The sequence below is a fragment of the Salvelinus fontinalis genome, chromosome 18, assembly GCF_029448725.1.
Source record: "Salvelinus fontinalis isolate EN_2023a chromosome 18, ASM2944872v1, whole genome shotgun sequence".
In the NCBI taxonomy this organism is placed as follows: Eukaryota; Metazoa; Chordata; class Actinopteri; order Salmoniformes; family Salmonidae; genus Salvelinus; species Salvelinus fontinalis.
In genome coordinates this window covers 57192032-57202085 of record NC_074682.1, presented here as the reverse complement: position 1 = coordinate 57202085, position 10054 = coordinate 57192032, and the positions used below count along the sequence as shown (strand labels likewise).

General features: G+C 43.7%; 1 protein-coding gene across 3 annotated transcripts in view; it reads left to right on the top strand.

Annotated features, from left to right (window-relative positions):
- Nucleotides 1-10054, top strand: part of LOC129815780 (inositol hexakisphosphate kinase 1-like) — an 86449-nt gene that overhangs the window by 15367 nt on the left and 61028 nt on the right. Inside the window, exon 1 of one of the 3 annotated variants that reach the window (XM_055869896.1) lies at nucleotides 4479-5098. The exons of the other annotated variants lie outside the window; for them this stretch is intronic. The gene's annotated coding sequence lies outside the window, so the exon portion shown is untranslated. Of the gene's footprint in view, nucleotides 1-4478; nucleotides 5099-10054 lie in introns of those variants that run through there. 3 annotated transcript variants of the gene reach the window in all.

The window sequence follows — 10054 nt, the reverse complement described above, 5'->3', positions numbered from 1 at the left end:
TCCTTTATAATTCCATGGTGTTTGGGATAGACTGAGGTCGTAGCTAGGAACCCTATTCATTGTAGGGTATGTTTCATATCCGTTACACTGACACCGGCCGTCGGAGCATGCCTTTATTGTTATGGTAATGTGGTCAAGCAAAAAAACGTTGTCAGATTATCGTGGTTGTCATGGGGAAATAATGTGACGTAGTAAAGATAAATCTATATATGAAGAAAGTGTGTTGTGTGAATGGTTGGCTGATGTTCTTGCAGTAGCCTAGTTTATTGCGACTAGAGACAAAGTGCTGTCTCCTTTTAACAGGGATTTTTCTGTCGTTGTAATCCTTGGGCTGGCCGCCTAAAGCGTTTTCTCGGATCGCCCAAGTGTAGAAATAGAAAAAAAAGAATTACAACTAAAACCAGATATAAACTATGTAGAAAAGATAATTGACCTAATATATATATTTTTAATTATAGTATCTTTGAGAACTAACAGTCACCAAAATACATAAAAACTAGACGGGGAGAATTGAAATTTCCCAAAACAATGAATTTAGCAGAACTAATTTTGTTATTGTTTGAGCAAAATAAAATAGAATTAGCCTTGGCAAAATACATAGATTCGCAGGAAATTAACTGCCACATTTTGTCTCAGCCGCATGGTAAAAATGTGTGTAATTACAGGAAATATGCTTACTTTTTTTTTATGGAGGCCTCAAACCATTACATTTACTTATTAAGTCCTTTTTACATCAGCAGATGTCACAAAGTGCTTATACAGAAACCCAGTCTAAAACACCAGAGAGAGAGAGCAAGCAATGCAGATGTAGTGGCTAGGGGGAAAAAACTTCATTGAATGCCTGGAACCTAGAAAGAAACCTAGAGAGGAACCAGATTCTGTGTGCCCGGGTGGAGATTATAAGAGTACACGGCCGTTAAGGCCAGATCGTTCTTCAACTTTTTCAAATGTTCATAGAAGACCAGCAGGGTAAAGTAATAATCACAGTGGTTGTAGAGGGTGCAAGAGGGCAGAGTTAATGTCAGTTGGCTTTTCATAGCCGAGCATTCAGAGGTCGAGACAGCAGGTGGCGTGGGTGTGTGGGGGGTCGTAAAAACAGGTCTGGGACAAGGTGGTTAGGATTCCATAGCTGCAGTTTAACAACAGAAACTGGATCATCAACACGACCAGGTGGACTGGGGACAGCCAAGTCAGTGGACAGGAATGAAGATCACGCCAGTAACTCAATCCACTTAGGTTGAGTGTAGAAAACAAGAAAAAGCCTGGTACGACGTGATGCAGGGGACGGCATTGGAGAGCGTGAGCATTCCAGTGACTCAGCCCCCGTAATAGGGTCAGAGATAAAGATTCCCAGAGGAGATAAGGGAGCCTGCCAGGTATAGACAGCAAGGGTGGTTGGTCACTCCAGTGCCTTGTCGTTCACCTTCGGTCACCTGGGCAGGACCACACTCAATCATAGGACCTACTGAAGAGATGAGTCTTCAGTAAAGACTTAAAGGTTGAGACCGATCTCACATGGATAGGCAGACCATTCCATAATAATGGAGATCTATAGGAGAAAGCCCTGCCTCCAGCTGTTTGTTTAGAAATTCTAGGGACAATTAGGAGGCCTGCGTCTTGTGACCGTAGCGTACGTGTAGGTATGTACGGCAGGACCAAATCGTCTGGTAGAAGCAAGTCCATGTAATGCTTTGTAGGTTAGCAGTAACACCTTGAAATCAGCCCTGGCCTTAACAGGAAGCCAGTGTAGAGAGGCTAGTACTGAAGTAATATGATCAAATGTTTTGGTTCTAGTCAAGATTCTAGCAGCAGTGTTTAGCACCAACTGAAGATTATTTAGTGTTTTATACAGGTAGCCGGAGAGTAAAGCATTACAGTAGTCTAATCTAGTAGTGACAAATGCATGGATTAGTTTTTCTGCCAGAAAATGTTAGCCAAAAAGTGTCTGATTTTTTTTTTTTGGTGCAATTTTACAAAGCTGGAAAAATGCTGCTCTTTAAATGATTCTTGATATGTTTTTCAAAAGAGAGATCAGGGTCCAGAGTAACACAGAGGTCCTTCAGTTTTATTAGAGCCGACTGTGCAACTATCATTGTCAAGCAGCAGATCTCTTTGTTTCTTGAGACCTAGAATTAGTATCTCTTATTTGTCCACGTTTAAACTTAAAAACATTTGCCACCATCCACTTCCTTATGTCTGAAACACAGCCTTCCAGGGTAGGCAATTTAGGTGCTTCACTATGTTTCATTGAAATGTATGTCGTCGTGTGTCGTCTGCATGGCAGTGAAAGTTGACATTTGTATTTCCGAATGACCACAAAGAGATAGCATATATAGTGAAAACAATAGTGGTCCTAGAACGGAACCTTGAGGAACACCGAAACTTACCATTGATTTGTCAGAGGACAAACCATCCACAGAGATGAACTGACATCTTTAAGACCGATAGGATCTAAACCAGGCAAGAACATGTCCACGTAGACCAATTATAGTTTCCAATCTCTCCAAAAGAATGAGGTGATCGATGTTGTAGAAAGCGGCACTAAGGTCTAGGAGCAGGAGGACAAACGCAAAGCCTTGGTCTGACGTCATTAAAAGGTAATTTACCACCTTCACTCAGTACTATGATGACTGGAGTGTTTTAGTAGACATTATCTCTCTTCAGAAAGGCAGTGAGTTGCCTAGCAACAACTTTTTCTTACATTTTTGAGAGGAATGAGAATTTTTGTTTTATTACAACAAAATACTATTTTAGGAGAGGCTTTGTTGCTGCCACTTTTAGTACGTTTGGTACACATCTGGTAGATAGGGAGACATTTATTATGTTCTACATAGGAGGGCCAAGCACAGGAAGTAGCTCTTTCAGTAGTTTAGTTGGAATAGGGTTCAGTAGGCAGCTGGAAGGTTTAGAGGCCATTTACTATTTGTGAATGTTTCAAAAGATACACAATTTTTTTTTTTAACTTAAAAAAACTTGAGTGTCTCCAGAGGTCCTTCAGTTTTATTTGAGCCGACTGTACAACTATCATTGTCAAACAGCAGATCTCTAGGTCCTCTAAAATGTAATCTAAATGTAATGTAAATGTAATCTCTTTCACGCCCCCTGCTACGCTCACCACCCAAGCCCATAAAATAAAATACCTGTGTAAGTGCAGTCTTTTTTTGTTCATTGAGATCAGTTCATAGTGAAGGGCATTGGGGATTAACAGCTGTCTAGTTCCGCCTTGTGCCTTCTCTACCCGCCCCGGGGTTATTTTCACTGGTAAGTTGCATCACCCTTGTCCCCTCGTCGACACGTCTGACATACATACCGTCTACTATTCATGTCACGGAGTATTCTGTTAATTAAATCAACAACATTTTGACTACACACAGTCTTCACACCCCTTGACTTTTTCCACATTTTTGTTGTTACAGCCAGAATTTAAAACGGATTCAATTGAGATGTATTTATTTTGTCACTGGCCTACTACACACATTACCCCATAATGTCAGTGGAATTATGTGTTCTGTACGTTTTTTACAACTTAATAAAAAATGTTGTGCCATTGCCGTGCGTGCGTGAGGTTGCCCTGTGTGTGTCTGGTTTCCGCGTGCGGTTGCCGGGTGTGTGTGAGGTTGCCCTGTGTGTGTGTGTGTGTGTGTGTGTGTGTGTGTGTGTGTGTGTGTGTGTCTGGTTTCCGCGTGCGGTTGCCGGGTGTGTGTGAGGTTGCCCTGTGTGTGTGTGTCTGGTTTCCGCGTGCGGTTGCCGGGTGTGTGCGTTTGCCCGGGTGGGTGGGTGTGTGTGTGTAGTTGCCTAATTGTGTGTGTAGTTGCGTGTGTGCGGGTGTTGCCGTGCGTGCGGTTACCGTGCGGTTGCGGTTGCCGTGCGTGCGGTTACCGTGCGTTTGCCGTGCGTGCGTTTGGTTGCCGTGCGGGTGCGTGCAGGTGCCGTGTCTGCGTGCGTGTGGTTGCCGTGGGTTGCCGTGCGTGTGGTTGCCGTGCGGTTGCGGGTGCCTGCGGTTGCCGTGCGTGCGGTTGCCCTGCGGTTGCCTTGCGGTTGCCTTGCGGTTGCCGTGCGGTTGCCGTGCGGTTGCCGTGCGGTTGCCGTGCGGTTGCCGTGCGGTTGCCGTGCGGTTGCCGTGCGGTTGCCGTGCGTGCGTGCGGTTGCGGGTGCCGTGTCTGCATGCGTGTGGTTGCCGTGCGTGTGGTTACCGTGCGGTTGCCGTGCGTGTGGTTACCGTGCGGTTGCCGTGCGTGTGGTTACCGTGCGGTTGCCGTGCGTGTGGTTACCGTGCGGTTGCCGTGCGTGCGGTTGCGGGTGCCGTGTCTGCATGCGTGTGGTTGCCGTGCGTGTGGTTACCGTGCGGTTGCCGTGCGTGTGGTTACCGTGTGGTTGCGGGTGCCGTGTCTGCGTGCGTGTGGTTGCCGTGCGTGTGGGTGTGTGTTTGTAGTTGCCTGTGTGTTTGTGGTTGCCGTGCATGTGGGTGGGTGTTTGTAGTTGCCTGTGGGTTTGTAGTTGCCTGTGGGTTTGTAGTTGCCTGTGGGTTTGTAGTTGCCTGTGGGTTTGTAGTTGCCTGTGGGTTTGTAGTTGCCTGTGGGTTTGTAGTTGCCTGTGTGTTTTGTTTCTGTGTAATCTTGACATTTTAACTTGTTTCTCTTTTGTAGTCTTTGATCAGAGAAGATAAGTTCAGTCTGTGTCTGAGGTTGTCTCTTTGTCTCTTTGTATTGTGATATTTTATTAGATTCCCCATTAGCTGTTCCTAAAGCAGCAGCTACTCTTCCTGGGCTCCACACAAAACATGAAACATGACATAACACAGAACATTTAATAGACAAGAATAGCTCAAGGACAGAGCTACATCAATGTTTTTTTTTTTAAAGGCACACGTAGCCTACATATCAATACACACAAACTATCTAGGTCAAATAGGGTAGAGGCATTGTGTTGCTTCATCTGTTTGTTTTAAACCAGGTTTGCTGTTCACTTGAGCAGTATGAGATGGAACGGAGTTCCATCCAATGTCTCTGTATAATACTTGTACGCTTTCTGGATTTTATTCTGGATTTGGGGACTCTGTTGCTGATAGGCTATAAAGAATACTAATGTACTTGAAAGGGTAAGTATTTGTTTGGGTGATTTTTAAACTGGCTGAGCGTATAGTTATGGGCTTGTATTCATTGTCTGAGTAGGAGTTCTGATCTAGGATCAGTTTAATATAGTATAGTTATGGGCTTGTATTGTCCGAGTAGGAGTTCTGATCTAGGATCAGTTTAATATAGTATAGTTATAGGCTTGTATTCATTGTCTGAGTAGGAGTTCTGATCTAGGATCAGTTTAATATAGTATAGTTATGGGCATGCATTCATTGTCCGAGTAGGAGTTCTGATCTAGGATCAGTTTAATATAGTATAGTTATGGGCTTGTATTCATTGTCTGAGTAGGAGTTCTGATCTAGGATCAGTTTAATATAGTATAGTTATGGGCTTGTATTCATTGTCCGAGTAGGAGTTCTGATCTAGGATCAGTTCAGACTTTTTTTTGTTGTGTATAGATCCTGATCCTAGATGAGCATTCCTACGCTGATACGGTTGGCACGTATTGGGTCCTGCTCTTTTTGGTGGAACATGCTATGATGATTTGCTTGCAGTTTGAAAGATGTGATTTAAACCATGTTTTACGATGTTATTTACAATTTATATGTATTTGTCTGTATTTTAGTCTCATCCTTGCACTTTGCAACTCACACCCACTCACCCCAGTTCATAGCTGAGGTTGGAGCTCATGTCTTTTTTTGGCTTTGAGTCTTTTTTGGCTTTGAGTCTTTTTTGGCTTTGAGTCTATTGGCTTTGAGTCATTGGGTGTGTCCCAAAAGACAACCTATTCCCTATACAGTGGACTACTTTTAACCAGGCCCCATAGGGTATAGGGTGCACTACTTTAGTCCAGGGCCCATAGGGAATTGGGTGCTGTTTGGGGAATCAAGCAAACTAAGTCATTTTCAATATTAATGTCTCATAGTTTAGCTGTCGGCTAGATCTGTGTTAATGGCATACTCCTTGATATAATCACGTTGGTAGACCTTGTTACTGCGAAGCCTAAACAGCCTGGAAAAGTAGTTTTTAAACTCTTTAAACCAGGGTTCCCCAGCTGGTGGCCACTTCAATCAGTGAAGATGAAGGGGAGGAGACGGGTTAAAGAAGGATTTTTAAGCCATGAGACAACTGAGACATGGATCGTGTATGTGTGTCATTCAGAGGGTGAATGGGCAAGTGTTACGCACGCCTCTGAGAAGAGGGAACGCAACTCCCTGCTACAACTCAACTCTCTGAAGTGCAAGAGGTATGGACTGTAGGTGCGAGCAAGGATGACACAACAGCAGATTTTACCGTTTACTTGGATTTATTTTCTTACACGGTAATATGGGGAAAAGGGGCTGGACGGAACCAAAGCAAAGAAAGTAAATATCAAAGTTCCCCCTCTCCTATCTAACCTGTCTACCCACTTAACTTACCTAACTTAGCACCGTCTGGTGCCCTAACCAAAATACAGGGGGTGGTCCGCCCAGGTCTTACCTAGTGTGCCTAGACAGTAAATATGCTACGGGTATATGTATGCCCGCGGGCCTCTTGCCTAAGCACTCCCAAAGTGCCTTCTCCTTCCCCCCTGGGAACACATGAAACAGAGTAATTATTAATGATTTCACAAACACTCAAACACAGGACATAGAAAAACTGCTACCAACAACAACATTACATACCACACTTTCTGATACACAACCCACACTATATCACAATCTAATTTTTCTCTCTCAATCTCCAAATCTCTACTCCAAATCTCATCTCCTCTCTCTCCTCTCTTAATCTTCTCTTCTCTTGGGGCAGAACACTGGCTTTTATCTTCAGGTGGCAATGGTGGTTAGTGTCAGCTGCTTCTTGACGAGGGGGCGGGGTCAGCTCCAATCACCAATTAGCCTGGGGTTGACCAATCAGCTGGTTGGGGAGTACTTCAGGAAGCCACCTCCTGAAACACACACTCAAATACAAAACAGAACATAGAAACTGGGGAACGTAACAGCAAGACAAAAGATTTAAGTGCCTTTGAACGGGGTATGGTAGTAGGTGCCAGGCACACTGGTTTGAACATGTCAAGAACTGTAACGCTGCTGGGGTTTTCACGCTCAACAGTTTCCTGTGTGTATCAAGAACGGTCCACCACCCAAAGGACATCCAGCCAACTTGACACAACTGTGGGAAGCGTTGGAGTCAACATGGGCCAGCATCCCTGTGGAACGCTTTCAACACCTTGTCGAAAACGAATTGAGGCTGTTCTGAGGACAGGGGAAGGGGGGGGGGGGGGGGGGGGCACTCAATATTAGGAAGGTGTTCCTAATGTTTTGTACACTCGGTGTGTATATATAGTGTCTTTGGAAAGTATTCATACTCCTTGACTTATTCCACGTTTTGTAAAAGTCTGAATTCAAAATGGATTAAATGTTTTTTCTTTCACCCATCTACACACACAATACCCTACCCATAATGCCTAAAGTAAAAACATGATTCTAGAGATTTTTTGCAAATATATTGAAAACGAAATGGAGAAATATCTCTGCTACAATACATAACAGCTACTCCGAGCTTCACACCTTCGATTAGATCTACATTCATTTTCTCCCATGCCTGTACGCTCTGCACGCTGTAGCTTGAATCGAGGGTTTAGGTTAGCCAATATCTCTCACAGGGGAAATGTTGGATTTCTGCCTAGATATCCGCCGCGATGGCCAGTAGGAGATATGGCCAGTAGGAGGAGATATGGCCAGTAGGAGGAGATATGGCCAGTAGGAGGAGATATGGCCAGTAGGAGGAGATATGGCCAGTAGGAGGAGATATGGCCAGTAGGAGGAGATATGGCCAGTAGGAGGAGATATGGCCAGTAGGAGGAGATATGGCCAGTAGGAGGAGATATGGCCAGTAGGAGGAGATATGGCCAGTAGGAGGAGATATGGCCAGTAGGAGGAGATATGGCCAGTAGGAGGAGATATGGCCAGTAGGAGGAGATATGGCCAGTAGGAGGAGATATGGCCAGTAGGAGGAGATATGGCCAGTAGGAGGAGATATGGCCAGTAGGAGATATTTGAGATAATCCCTTTTTATTCCATTTCTATGGTGGAAAGTCTGTGAACTGTTACGTGGTAAAATCAATCATTGATGTATCGTCGTCTATGCTATACCCTTTGTGTTGTCTGTCTATGGTTAGAATACTGAGGCATTTGGAGTAGGGTTGCAAATTTGACAGGAAATCCTAATAAATGTGTGTAATGGTACAACCTTGCAGAGGAACTGTTAGTCCTTGGCTGTTTTGAGGCTCACTGTGGCCTTTTGCATGGCGTGCCTGCGTCTCTAACGGACTACTGATAGAAATAGCTGATAATCTTGACCTGGATGCTACTGTAGTCCATAGAGTTGGATAGAGGGCACACTTGGACCAAAGCCTGTTTTTTTTTTTTTTTTTTGCCACTGAGTACTTTAACCATTTTGAAGTAGTTCATTCGGTGGGACTATTTATGATTTCCAATACACTCATAGAAGAAGACCAAATAATTTAAAAAATGATTTGTAGGGTAATACTTGATATGCATATTATTTATACCTCACATGCGACCCATAATGCGATTAACAGTAAACAAAGTCTGACTCCATAAAGCAGATTTTTCAATATGCTAGAGACTATAGTTGAGTTACAGGAATTGACTATCAATAAAGGTCTGAAAATTTAATTCTAAAGGCATTTATATTTCATGTCAGTGTAAAATGAATGGATTCACATACGTCATAAATATTAAGTTACAAGACAATACTGACATGAACAAAACATTAAAGGCCCTCACCAGAGAGCAATTTCACTCTTATTTCGACGTAATTGTAGTTATTATTATTATTATTTTTAATTGAACCTTTATTTAACTAGGCAAGTCAGTTAAGAACAAATTCTTAGCCAAACCCGGACAACGCTGGGCCAATTGTGCACTTCCCTAAGGGACTCCCAATCACGGCTGGATGTGATACATCCTGGATTCGAACCAGGGACTGTAGTTACTGTAGCTGCGCCACTCGGGAGTCTCAATTCCTGTTCTATAAGGGAAATTGTTGTTTAGTTTCCACTTCCGGAGAATGACGCAGGCTGCTAGAGACTGAAGAAGCGCGACAGCCCCAATCCCTTTTCCCCCCCCCTAGTTTAATGACAGTCCATTAACAAAGTAGACCAGATCCAGCTGCTAATGCATTGGAGTCTATGGGAGACACACCCTCTTAAGTAGACTGGAATGGATTTTCTTTTCAATGGTGAACGTCCCGAGTACACCATCTTCATTTATACACCATCTTTGCTGTAGCCATAGATGATCTATTATACTGCTTAGCTGTGACTCGTGAACTTTGCAGGTGTTTCTGATTAATAAACAATGCCATTCAGTTGGGTGGTACAATTTTTAAATGAAACCCAGCCCTGAAACCCAGCCCTGAAACCCAGCCCTGAAACCCAACCCGTAGTCTTAATATATCAGTGGCAGGTAATTTAATAGGAAATGACACGTCATTGAGTTTGCACAAAGCGGGTGCTTCGGGTTTGTCACTTCATGACCAAATATATCATACTTTAACTAAAACAATAACTTATTGACTAAAATCATCGTGCAACATCATGGGTCAGTATTCTACTGGTGTGGGCATTTTTAAGTGAAGTATCTAGGCATGATCAGAGAGGGAACGAGACATGGTCCATGGCTCTTGGGGGAGACGGGGAGAATGACAGTCTCTCACCACAGCATCTGACCTGTTGGATTCAAAATGTGAGTTGTTAACTCAACAGCTATGCTATTGGTCAACTTCCAATTAGATATCAGACCTTCAGGAAGTTATCACAACAGAACCTCTGCTACACAGAAGTTATGACAAAATTCCTGAGAAGACGATAAGAGTCACCTAGGGGGCTGCGTTGCCCTACAAAATGAACTATTTTAAAGTTGGAGGTCAATTGCACTCTGCCCGTGCTGTCAAAGAAGATGCTATTGCAAGGT